Source organism: Alligator mississippiensis, chromosome 9, assembly GCF_030867095.1.
Source record: "Alligator mississippiensis isolate rAllMis1 chromosome 9, rAllMis1, whole genome shotgun sequence".
Lineage (NCBI taxonomy): Eukaryota > Metazoa > Chordata > Crocodylia > Alligatoridae > Alligator > Alligator mississippiensis.
The window spans coordinates 70,316,483-70,329,473 of record NC_081832.1 but is presented as its reverse complement, the minus strand read 5'-3'; the positions used below and the strand labels follow the sequence as shown (position 1 = coordinate 70,329,473).

The 12,991-nt window shown below is 45.3% G+C and overlaps 1 protein-coding gene across 5 annotated transcripts in view; it reads right to left on the bottom strand.

Annotated features, from left to right (window-relative positions):
* JADE2 (jade family PHD finger 2) overlaps positions 1–12,991 on the bottom strand; it is a 144,552-nt gene that overhangs the window by 39,736 nt on the left and 91,825 nt on the right. The gene's annotated exons all lie outside the window — the stretch shown is intronic.

Below are 12,991 nucleotides of genomic sequence, written 5' to 3'. Positions count from 1 at the left end.
GAAAAAATCCATTCAGCTGAACCAATGCGGATAATTAGGTCTGACAGTTTAAATGTTCAAGGAGACAAGTCTTGCAAAGATGCCTTCTGCAGTGGGGACTCAGACAAGCTTTGGCAACATAAAGTCAATGCTTTAATTGTTAAGACTGTGAAAATTGACCCTTTTAAGGCTAATTAAACAGAACTGTAAATTTGAAGCCAAAGGCTGAAATTGATAACAACATTTGTTTCTGTTTCTGGGCAATATGAACAGTCAGGAGGGCAGTTATGGAGTGGGAGATCTGGGCTTGTGTTTGTTGCCTGACTTTGCATTCTCATTGGACTTGCATTGTTGGTGACAGCTAGAAGTGAAGGCCCACCGAGCAAAGGCGTACCTTTATGGACATCACTGCAATAGGGATGATGCCATATACATAAGTGTGGGTGTGCCGGTAGCTGTGTTACACCCACACTTCCTGCCTCTACTACCATGAGGATGTTACTGCCAGCACCTATCAGCAGTGAAATGTCACTGGTGAGTAGGGTTGCAAGGAACTCAATCTCTCATCTTCTTCTATTGCAGACTCTTTCCTGTGGGCCAGTTCCTACCGCTGCACTGAAGTCAATGGGACTTTAGCTCACTGACTCATAATAGGATACGGCCCTCAATCTTCAGAGGCAGGGTAGCTACACAGCAACTGCAATCAACTGAATCATGGGATGAATGGGTTCTCCTCTCAAGCTACTCTGAAAACTACTGTATTAGCAGACAATTCTGCTGTTTTCCATGTGTGGTGGAAAGGACAGGTGCCTGAAAAACATCTTTATGCTCAGAAATCTGTCTTTTCTTGTTCATCTCTTGCCTGGAAAAAAAAAATCCCTTGTTTGTAAGAACATCATCATCTGCACAACAACCAGGAAGTCACAAAAGCAAGTGGTCATTTCAGGTGATGAATAAAGGAAAAAATAAAAACAGATGCATCAGAGAGTCGGAGCGCCGGGTTCCAAGAGGCAGAAGAACAAAGATTTACAAAAAAGGGGAAAAAACAACACAGAGGCCAGTAGGATTTCTTAGTTAGCTGTGAGGTGAAGGTGATTTTCAGGGAAATGCTTAAGGTTTCCTGTAGCAATTTAAGCTTTGCACTGTTTGTTTATAATAATGATCTGATAATAATGATCTGATAAGAAACTATGGTAGACACAATGGCAGCAGAGGAACTTGACTTGAGATGCTTCACTTTAGTAGGAATCCTTCTTTATGAAAAACAACACATTTTCTGCAATTAGAATAACAAAATGACTCAGTTTACAACAGAATAATGGTGATGGCTCGGGCCATTTCTGTAGATTACTGCAGATTTCCTGTTATACAGGTTTTCTACTTACCCTGCTGCTAGACAGCAGGGGACAGTTCTCAGTTTATAAACACTGAAGGGAAAAAGAGACTTGAAGATAAGTTAAAAAGGTAAATACTTGAATATTTGGTGTATGGCTTTTCTATGCTGGAAGTCCTTACCTAGGGCTAAATTTGGGGTCCACCAAAGACAATGACAAAGCTTGCAGGGACATGGATAGGACCGGCACTTGGTCTTTGCTCCCTGCTGTCTCAGACAAACATCCAGCTGCTTCCAGGCATGCGCTACTGATAAAGCTTGAAGGATGTTTTCCTTTTGCACAGTGTCCTAATGACCCAGTAACATGCTGCAAAACCTTCCTCGAGTAGGAAAGTCTACTGGCTGTCTGAGATCTTCCCCTACATGCTCCACTGGCAGAGTTCACCATGGCTTGACAAGCTTATGCAAACATCTGGATTGGCATTTGACCAGGCTGAGATACAATCTGCGACAGACAACACCATTCTCTGTTAGGTTTCTTTCAAGTGCTTGAGTTGTTATGCTGCAACTTGCCAAGACGCCTGACTGTACCTGTCTTACGGCTGTGAAGCCTAATGGATGCATCCAGGATCATTTGGGAACCCAGATCTGGAGCAGGGTGCCTCAGAGGCATTAAAGAACAACAGTCATTTAGCGATTTGACACGCTCTTCGTTAGCAATCTAGTCACCAAGGTCTATGCATCGCAGCTTATACATCTGCTTGCATTTTTGGAGCTGAACCACCACTGTGGGAACTTTGAGAGAGAGTGCACTATCCTTTGAAACGCTGCGGGCTATCCCTTTGGTGCCAGGTGAGTGATTCAGGATGAGTATTTCTAAATTAAAAGTGTTCCTTTAAGAACAGATCATTTGAATGAGGCAGGCAAGGTTCTTTGGGTAGATGTGATCTCTTTTATTAGACCAACTGAGTAGTGGGAAAAAAGTCCATAGCAGGCTTTCAGGCACAATCACCCTTCGTCCGGCATTGGGAGTCTCTGCTGGCCGGAGACTCTAAGGAATGAAAGAATGAGCCCTCACATTTACTCCAAGACCCTTGCCTGCCTATGTCCTTACACCAACACGGCTACAACCAAAAACCCGGCGATCGTTCGAATGAGTTATCATGTCAGCTCCTTCACCCACTGGTTTTCAAGTCTTTTGGAAATGCAAATCACCATGAGGGCCCCTTACATTTCTGGAGGACAGTGTCTACAGCAGCCCCCGTGCTAAGAAATAATTATGAGCAAAGAATTTGCTATTCATGAAGCAGAAGAAAGATAGAAGGAAAAGCAGGATGGGTTTCCACAAGAAACATAAAACTGATCCATCTCCAGGGCCAGGATCATGTTGGCACCTGGACAGTTCCCATTTCACTCCTAGTGGAAACAACCTTCTCATACCTGCAACTGTATATTCTTCCCCATCTCTCACCTCCTGATTCAGTGCATTTCTCTATTGAAATGCCAACTTGTAAATTTTTCATTGATAGCGATACCCTGCCATGGCCAGCTTAACCCACAGGATAGGTCCGTGTTGACGTCTCCCTGCTGAAAACCAAACATCCCACTTTGTTGTGAAAGTGAGCCTTATTCCATTGGGAGTCCTGGACATGTGTTCAAGAGAAGTATTTGGCCTTTGAAGAGTGCATAAACTTGACAAGTCCCAGCTGTAACGGATGCTGTAGCTGTGTAGCTCAGGCAGAAGGGTGATGGACTACAGCCTGGAAGGACCTGCATTTGATCCCAGGTGAGGGTGGTGGGTTCCCACTTCTACTGCAGCCCTGAGGCCCATCCAGACTCCTATCCAACAGGCACTGGAGCAGGGTGCTGAGCACATCGCCTCCTCCTCATGCTGACATTAAAGAAACAGTGGAGCCGTCCCATTGGCCTGTAAACAGCACACCTTTACCTGTAACGAATGCTGGCTCGCTCATCACTTGTTATACGTTGGTTGTACAGTTACACACACACACACTCCGTTTAGATGCAGTCACGTTAGAAATTCGTTTGCCAAGCTCCCTTCAGCCTACCTCGGAGCCTCCTGAAGCAACAATGGTAGTTGATGGGTATGAAGCCATTAATCGCTTATGAATCGCTAAAGAATGGGGCCTAAGGGTGAAGTTCTTTTTTGCATTTGTGCTCTGTTTATCTGCTTCTGCATCATATAAAGTTACTGCTATTAAGCTCCATTCATAAAATTGATGTCTTTCCGGCTGAGAAAACTGCTGGCTGTAGGGGCAGTGGCCAGCAAAATAACAAAAAGCAAAAAAAATCTCACCCTATTCAAATGCTGCCCGTGTTGTACACAGGGTTGATATCCTCACTTGAGGAATGATGAAGGAGCCAGGTTCTGATCTCTGTTACTGTAAGTACTATAAGTAAGCCCAGTGTTGCTCAGAGACCAGACTCCCTCCCCTCTGGGAAGGCGGAAACCCCAGCCTCCCGAAGGAATGATGCTTTAGAAACAACGCCAGTGGAAGCTCTATCCTTCACGGTAGGCCAGGAGGCACAGGGATCATGCATCCAACCAAACTCAGCACCCCTTGGGAGAGGAAGGACTTTAGGAGAGGGGGGAGGCAGAGGAGGTGTCCAACTATGAGGCATTGCAGGAGGTCTCCAGATCTGCCTTCAGCATGACATGCATGTCCCAAATCTGCTCTTTGGCTTTGGCTCCCAAGAAACACATTTCCTTGTATGTCGGCACTACAGGGACCTAGGCTGTGAAGCTTCAATTTCTCTTCTTTCCTCCCCAACTCACAACTACAGGGTTATTTCCACCACTTACACATTCCTGAGGATCGCGTCTCATTCTTCTATTACCATTACTTTCTCCCCTCGTTCCCATCAAGGCCTGGATGCCCTTTGTGATGTGGGTGACCACCGTTCTGGCTGAGCTTACACAACCAGTTTTTGTGCAGAGAATAGGGGCCAGTTACTCAAGCATAAGCTAGAAGGAGCCTCAGGCACCCAGGACACAGGTATAACTATTAGCTATCATGTACAAACACTAGTAATCTCAGCTATCATTATTTATACAGCATTATAATTGCATGTGACATGGCGGAGGCACGCTCTTTTACTAAATGTTCTTTACTGTTCCATATTCCAGCTCAAACCTCTTTGATATACTGGGGGAATTAGTAAGAGAGCCACCTTTCACAAAACTGAGATTTATTTCCAACTAAACTGCACTCCATTAAAATCAATTTACTGAAACAATAAATCCTTTTACCCTATGGAGGATATCTAGAGATAAAACAGCTCATGAACAAACTATCTTCAAGACGGCAGGCTGTACTATTTGGTGATTCACAAACTATAAACCTTCAAGTCTATTTTCCAGTAAAAATATATATAAACAAATAAAGCTGTATTTTTTAAAAGCATTTTGTGAAAGAGGCTGGAGTCAACTGCTTTTTGCAGGTCTGTTATAATCCCTGACAAATGAGAAGCAGAAGGGTATGCACACCCTTATAAGATATCAAGGGGAGCGCGTTCATCCTCAGTACCAGAAGCCATGGATTCGTGAGATCTAATCTAGCTCCAAACCTGTCTTTTTGCATGGCTCTAGGTAAGTTACTTAGGACCTGCCTGTTTTAGTTTCTCTGTCTGCAAAACTAGGATAATGATCCCTTGCTTTCCTCATGGGAGGTTATGAGAACTGAAGCAATATGAAAAGTGCTGTCTAAATGCTAAGTACTAACTAATATGGCTGGTTTCTCAACAAAACCTGCATCTATGGCTGCTTGGTGCCTAGATTTCCACTGTCCTGATTGTGCGATGATCAGGGCTCTCCTCCTGGCTTCGCTACAAACTTGGTATAACTGCAGGAGAGTCATCTCAATGTTATATTGTGCAGCTTCCCTGCTAGCAAAAAGGGAAGAGCCCCACTTCCTCTCTCCTAGGAGGCTGATAATAATTAATAAATGTTTTAATGCTAGCTTAACTTTTGTTTTAGACGGTTATAGACTATCAGGTCAACAAGTTGCCCATAACTATGGCTTACAGCCATATGTAAGACTTTCCACTGACGTGTTTCCGACTATGTGTAACCCAAAGTGCCCATGTCTACTGCCTATTAATAAGATGCAGTAATCATATATTACCCTTCTATCAACTCATTTATAAATGAAATCTCGATGTAAAGCACAGCCACCAAAAAACAACAAGCACACAATCTGCATATGAGCTAAACATGTGCAGTGAAACTTCTCCGTAATTTTTATAAACATATCCTGCTAATGCACTTAAAAGATTTACAGGAACCAATTATCACCCTTTATGCCACCCACCGACATCAATTATTGCTCAAATTTAAGATGATGACAAAGTGCTTTAGAAGCCACTTTATAATCTGCTGTCTTTCTACAATAATGCTTTGCACTGACAGAGCTGTCCTGGGGCACTTTTGATTAAAGCTACTTTATTCCTTCCAGCAGCAAGATTCTGAATAATGTTTGAAACTGTTGCAATTATTTTAGAGTTGATGTAAATAATAAAACAACTATACAGCAAAACTGATCATGATGAAAACTATAAAGGCAGGATGGCTTAAACTTACATTTCCTCTGCCGATCAGCAGCCCTACTAACCTACATGTCAAGGCAATAGTAGAGAGGCTTTCCAGCAGTACCTGTCTCTGCAGGGAGTTAAATCATCTTACACGTTTCCGGGGCTCAATGTGTTTCATCTCTGTCAACTGCTTATGCAGCTGCTTTCTGAAAATATTTCTGGATTTCCTAACAGACTTCAGTGAGGTGAACTTAAAGGCCACAGCTATTTGCACACAAAATCAACTGGGATTCTCACTGAGCATCTCTTCTTCCTTCCGCTTGAAACAAACTTCCCAAGTTTCAGAAAACGTGGACCGCGTTTTGGTATCTGCACTCTTCCGCTGCGTCTACACTGCTCACCAATCAAACGTGTGACTACGGCATACGCAAGCAAATCCAAAGGAGCTGTAATCTAGCTAGCTCGGGTAACAACAGCAAGGAGCAATCTGTACATGCCTGCTAGGTGCCCTGGGTACGTGCTCAGGTTGCTGGCCCATGTTGAAGTCTGACAGCTGGATTTTCACTGCCACTGTTACCTGAGCAAGCTAGTAACATGGGAATGGTGCATGTCTGCACTCACCCCCTGGCTACAGTGCAGACATACTCGCATTCGGTGGTAGATCACGGGGGCAGTAATTAGATGGAGGGTCACAAGACTAGTCACGGAGTCAGGTGGGAAGAAGACAGAACAAGGTTATCAGAATCTGACCTTCTGTCTCTTATCTCTGGCATGGGAAATACCGTGACAATGGTGTCAGGTCAGGTGGTTGTACATACCAGGTAAGGGAGATCCCCTTCTTCTCAGCCTTGAATGACTTGGCGTAGTTGAGGGTGGAGACCTGTCCATTGCCCAGTGGGCAGGCACCCCTGCGTGAGTCTACTATAGCCTCCCAGTGGGAGGATCTCAGCTACACAATTTATGGTGATGGGGGACTGCTTTTGGGCTTTCCCTCTAGCTTGCTCCTATGGCCTTTCGCTCAGAGCAAGTGAAACTAGGGGCATCTGAACTCCAAGGCCTCTGGGGTTGAGGCTTGCACACTAGATGCTTGCCATGGATTTGGGGGTGTCTGAAACCCCAGGCTGAAGAGTCTGGGAGGTAGGATACTTGCCGGTGGTAGTGCCACACAGACCTGAACGATGGAGCGCTGCTCAGTCGACAAAATTCAGAGCTGATCCGAGTGATCTGGCCTGAGACACCACACTGAGCAAGATGTTCGTACAGTGCCTAGAGCAATGGAGTCTCATGCTCAGTTGGGCGTATTAGCTATCTAATATTAACAACAATGACCACAAACAGAGGTGAAATGTGGCTGCAGCATGCTGCGTGCCCTGGTGGGGGTGAATGGCAGAGTCAATAACCAAAAGCCACTTCCTTTTCTCTGCACCACTGGAGTTAATCCAGATTGACACCGACGTAACTGAGAGCAGCTTCTAGCCCTAAATCTGTTCTCAAGATATTTCCACACTGCAAATAGGCAACGCTTCTGTAAATTAAACATATCCCGTGCTCGTAAATCGTTAACACACTGATAAGTGGCGGAGGATTTGCTGGGTTTTCCTATTCATGCATCAAGCAATTCTGCTGTTAAAATGATTACTTGTGCAATGAGCTTATGATCTCAGCTGGGAACAAAGCACCCAGCCTGCACATGAATGTTTGTTGTGGGCTGCAGTACAGACATGTTATAAAACAGCCCCAAACTGGCAGACTTTCTTCCTAGCAAAAATCCAAACAAACAGACCCTGAATTATTAATGGGGATAAGCTTTCTCAACTGATTAACAGTAACTACCGCAAGCTTGGGTTCAGATGCAGAGCCGAGCATCTTGGTGAAACCACATAATGTGGCAGCTGCACATGTGGGTAACACAAGGGTGAAAAGTCCATTACAGTCATTTAGAGTATACGCCGAGCAGAGGACTCCAGTCAAAGCCTTTGTACATTAGCAATCCCTTATGGCTGCAGGATGGTAGGAAAGCACTTAAAAGGGGGAAGCCAGTCTGTCATTTACAGGAAATGGAGCCCACTACAAAAAAGGACAGGCCTCCGCACATCCCACTGTTAGCTGAGCTTGGGTAGGTTGCAAGAAGGCCCCTCACTATCTCCACCCTACAGATGTTACTCCCATATGGTCAGGACACAAAAAACAGATGGCATGGTTCTGCTCTCACCCATCCAGGAGTAGCACGAGAACAGTCAAAAGCACTTAAGCACCAGCATAGCCAGAGGAAGATCAGAACAAAGTCCACAATGACAGAAGCAATGCAAAGCAGTTAGAAAAAGGATGGCCCGTCAGGACACCTAGGTTTTCTTTCCGGTTCTACCCACCTACTTCTGCGTTTGTGCGTCTCCAAGACCACACCTCTTTCACAAGGATGCTCGGAGGCCTAATAGGGATGTTTTGAGATCTAGTCTCAGATGTTCAGGAACGTCTATTCTCTACTCCTGAACATCAGTGTGACGCGAACCCCGCTGAGGTCAATGGGATTATCCCAGTGAAAATCTTGTATGAGCCAAGAATCAATGCTTTTAGATCCTCACAGAAAAGGCCATATATGGATGAGAACTGCAGTTAACCACTGGCCTGCTAGAGGCTATTGCAGTCTTTGTGAAGGACTGGTGTTCCCTGGGACACCGGCATTTTTAATCAGGTGCAGCCCACAGCTGGACCTTTCTGGGAGCACTGGAGCAGTCTTCTAGTGATCTAAGTATCATCTTTATCTAGTAGTAAAAACTCTCCAGAACCTCAACTTCAAGACCCAGAAGACTCACATCAGCTTCTCCTCCGTCCAAAGTGACCAAATTGACTTCGGGGTTGCTTATAGAGTAGAAGCCTACAAAATGAGAGAGTATGATGACTCTGAATATATAGTTAGCAGGGTTAAGAGTGAGGCTGAAATGTGTTCCTTCCCTGGCTCAACGTGGATTGTATTCAAACACAAGAAGGCAATTATTGTAAAATTAGATACAATTCTAGTGACTGAAAACATATTTTGCGAGGCATAAAAATGCCGCGGCTGGTCCAGAACCCGGCACCGCAGTGAGCCCTCTGCAAACATTCTCCGAATAATCAACTGTTTAATTTCTTGCCCCTGTTTTGAATGCATGTGCGAGCCTCTCTCCAGCCTGGTGCTCTGCTCCATCTGCCATAGGACTGCCTCCCTCTCCAAGCTGAATGCGAGGGAGTTAACGGCGGCGGAGGCTCTAATCAGCTATTGCTGTCAGGACAAGTGGAGCAATCAGGGGAATCAGACCACTTGTGGGGAGCTGAGGCAGAGCAGTGGCTCCACAGATACCCGCTTAATATAAATCTCAGCTCCTTCTCCTTTGCCCCTCCCAAAAGGATAAATCGCCATATCACCATTCACTAAGCCTTGCTGGAGCAACGGACTGAAAAGCAGCCCGAAATAGCTGGGAGCAAAGTTGAGGCTGCACCAGCTGGCGAAGGCATGGCAGGTGCAGTCAGTAATCTTTGCAACTCCTTGACAGGGGCTGCACAAGGTGACCCACAAAGGACAGTGATACAAGAGGTATGGATTTTAGGCTGATCTTAAGGTGCTGAGAGAGACCGGGTAGCTTAACAATGGTAATTGGATATGTTAACTTTTACCCTGGGATCACTAGTCTGAATGCAGCTCAGGTAAGAAGGGCCTGAAAATCATTAGCCTTTTCGCAACAAAAAGCCCACATGGTCTGGCGGCAATGCCAGGTACTGCTGCTGCTTTCTATGAATCATGAAGGAACACAATCTACGCCAGGAGCTGGTTGCAGCTAAGGCAGGAGCATGAGCTCTATCAATGAGGCCCCTTCCAGGAAAATGTCTTGCTGCCAACCCAGCTTACGTAAGCCAATGCTTACACTGCCAAGGACAGAGAGATCGACTCTCAGGCTGTAGGGCCGACGTGGGCTGCAAGCATTCTAGGGTCTGGCATTATAAGGTGACAACCACATGGAGAATGGGTGCCCAGGGTGGTACTTCCCCACCCAGTGAAGTGTAAACTCGTCCTAGTCATAGGAGCAGTTCATGTTCACTTATAGTGGCACAATTGGGGTGACTGGTCAGGTTCTTCCTCGCAGAACTTTATTAACTTCAGTTTGTTCCAACATTGTTTATTCGACTGACTTCATTTCCGCTGCCTGGAGAGGTGCTCCAGTTATATCCTGAATATAGTGTGATGAATTCTCCATCAGAGATTCCCCACCGGTACATCTGAGCCAGTATGTTCATGCCATGGAACAAAAGCATCTCCAGTATCGAAGGCAGAGCTAGTGGTGATCATGTGTAAGCGCCATATACTGTATGGCTTAAACTAAGGGAATACTTAGAAATGTTCATTCTGCCTTCCGCAACATCCATGTGGCAACAGCATTTTTAGCAATTTCTGTAGGATTCTGCATGTGTGTGAAGTGCCTATCACAGCAAAGGGACTTTTCAGTCTGAGTCTTTGAAGTCTCTCTAGCCCAATCCTACAATAGCCTTGGATTTAGTTGAGCACACAATATACAGCGTGAAATCTTAATAAAAAAATGAAGACTTATAGCCTGGCTTCTCCCTAAAAGGAAGGTCCTGTGCTGTCTTATAAAGTCCTATACACAAATCTGGTTCAGCATTTGATCCAAATTACTTTGGACCCACTTCCTTTATTATCTCACATTGCAGCAGCAACAAATAAAACATTCAGACACGCTTAAATGTTCAGTTTATCTTTATCAGCTAGCAGAACAGCACATTTCTACGGAGAACAGTAGTTGGTTACTAGCATGTGTTACTGAAAAAAAATGTTTTTAAACTGACTTCAGGCTTTTTATGTGATTAATTAATATACTTAATATTTTAACTATGAATCTTTTTTTTTTTTTTCAGGAAAAATACTTAACAGCAAATTACCATGAGCTGTTTGCTATTTGGGAGGTTTATTTGATCTCACTGATAAAAACTGCATCTCTAGGGTCATCTAAAACAAGCCTGGAAAAGGCATTAAGGCATACACTACGTGGAACAATAGTCCAATGGCAGAGGAATGGACTAGATGATCTAATAAGTATTTTCCGTCTTTACCATCTATGATTCCTTAAGAGCCAGTCACAGATCATGCTCTTTCTTTGTCATTAAATGCTTTGCGTATGACACATCCTGTCCGTGACCTACCACCGTACAGCATCTGGGGACAAACACGCCGCTGCGTTCCAGGTGGAATTTTAAACTTCTGCAAATCTCCTTAGACATCTTCCGATTTCAACCACTGTCTCTGAATCACAGGGCAGACTATGATTCTCCAGGTGGATTGTGCTAGCGGACTGAAAAAATGAACAAACCTAGTTCGGATATCCCAGTATCCATCTGGGAGAAAGTTCTATGTATGGATTGTCTTCAAGCAAGTGCCTGCATGCTGCGATCTACTGAAATGGGGATCCTACTAGGAGTCAAAGGAACTGGTTTCTAATCCTAATGCTGCTGCTGACCTGCTGAATGACTTGGCCTGCCTTTAGAATGGTACTGATCATGCCTGCCTGCTTTTGAAGTATAAAACACAGACAGACAAGCATTACACATATGCAGATTATTTTTGATTATTTTTTATTCTGAGTTTGCTGCAGAAGTCTTCTCACCTGCTCACAAACCAGCCCCACTCTTAATTTCTGTCTTCTCACCTGCTCATTTCAGTAGTTTCGCTTTGTGTTGTTTTGTGAGCACATAAAACCCACCACTTCAGAACAATAGTCGTATTTTCCCCTCTACAAGACCCTCAAGATGAGGTTCTCAGGGCATTAACATATTTCTTCTGGACACTTCTGCAAGTAGATAAGCATTACTCTCCCCACTTTACAGATGGAAAACCTCAAACAAAGGGATAAAGTGATTTGGCCAGGGCCCCAAGACAAGTCAGTAGCACAGCCAGAAGACCTCTGGACTTGCCCTTCTGAACATTAACCTCTAGTCTAAGCCACACTTGCTACCTACAGAATGCTGCTGGAAGTATTACTAATCTATGCCATATGTTTCTCTTTCAAGTGACTGGAAAAATGCACTAGACATAGCTCCGATGCAGAAACAGGAGGGGGAGAGATAACAGAATCCATATTTGGAGCTTTGGTCTCAGCAAATCTCATGGAAATCACATTCACAGACTGAATGCTGTTTTCAAATTCCTTTCCCTCCCCAGCATATTAAAGGCTAACACAGTAATTACAGAGCTCTTTTAGAAACAGAAATGGACTGATGAATCAGCCTGACGGATCAGATGATTGGTGTCTCTGTGCTACCACTACTGGAACTTCATGGGTTTGTTCCTATTATTTATTAATTTATTACAGAAGCACTCAGAGGTTCCAGATGAAATGCAAGGCTCTTCTGCTGGGCATGGTGAAAGCCCCAAGTAAGAGACTTCCTTCTCCCAAAGACCTTTCCACCTGCAAACACAAAACTCACAAAGAGTCGGCGGAGGAAAGATGCACAGAGTGGTAAAGCAGCTTGCTCAAGTCACAGAGAGTCGCTGCAGAGGTAATTTCCTGACTCCGATATCAATGCCTTAATCTGGAGTGCTCAGATCTGGCCTTCAGGGCCTGATCCCAGCATGAGGGGCTGGATGGAGATAGCACAGGGCCTCAGGGCCTGATCCCAACATGTGGGGCCTGGTGGGGCCAGTGAGGGGCCCCAGGGCCCAATCCTAGCATGCAAGGCTCCTGGCATAAGGAGCCAAGCAGTATTCCTTCTACACTGTGTGGTGTGCACAGCCGTGCAGGCGTGCCTAGCAGCACAGCATGAGTGCACCTGTGCAGCCACGCACACCACACAGCTTAGAGGGAACGCTGGAGCCAGGCAGGAGCAGTGCTGGACCCTAGGGCCAGATCCCAGAACATGTGGCCAGATGGAGGCAGCATGGGGCTCCATCCCAAACCATGGGGCCAGGCAGGAGTAGCACCAGCCCTGATCCAGGCATCCAGGACAGGATGGAGGCAGCATGGGGCCTGATTCTGCCACGCGAGACCAGGCAGAGGTGGCACAGGGCCCGAATCCTGGTGTGTAAGGGCCAACTAAGGCTGCAATCCAGGTGGGCAGGCCTAATCCTGGCCTGCAGGGTCTGAT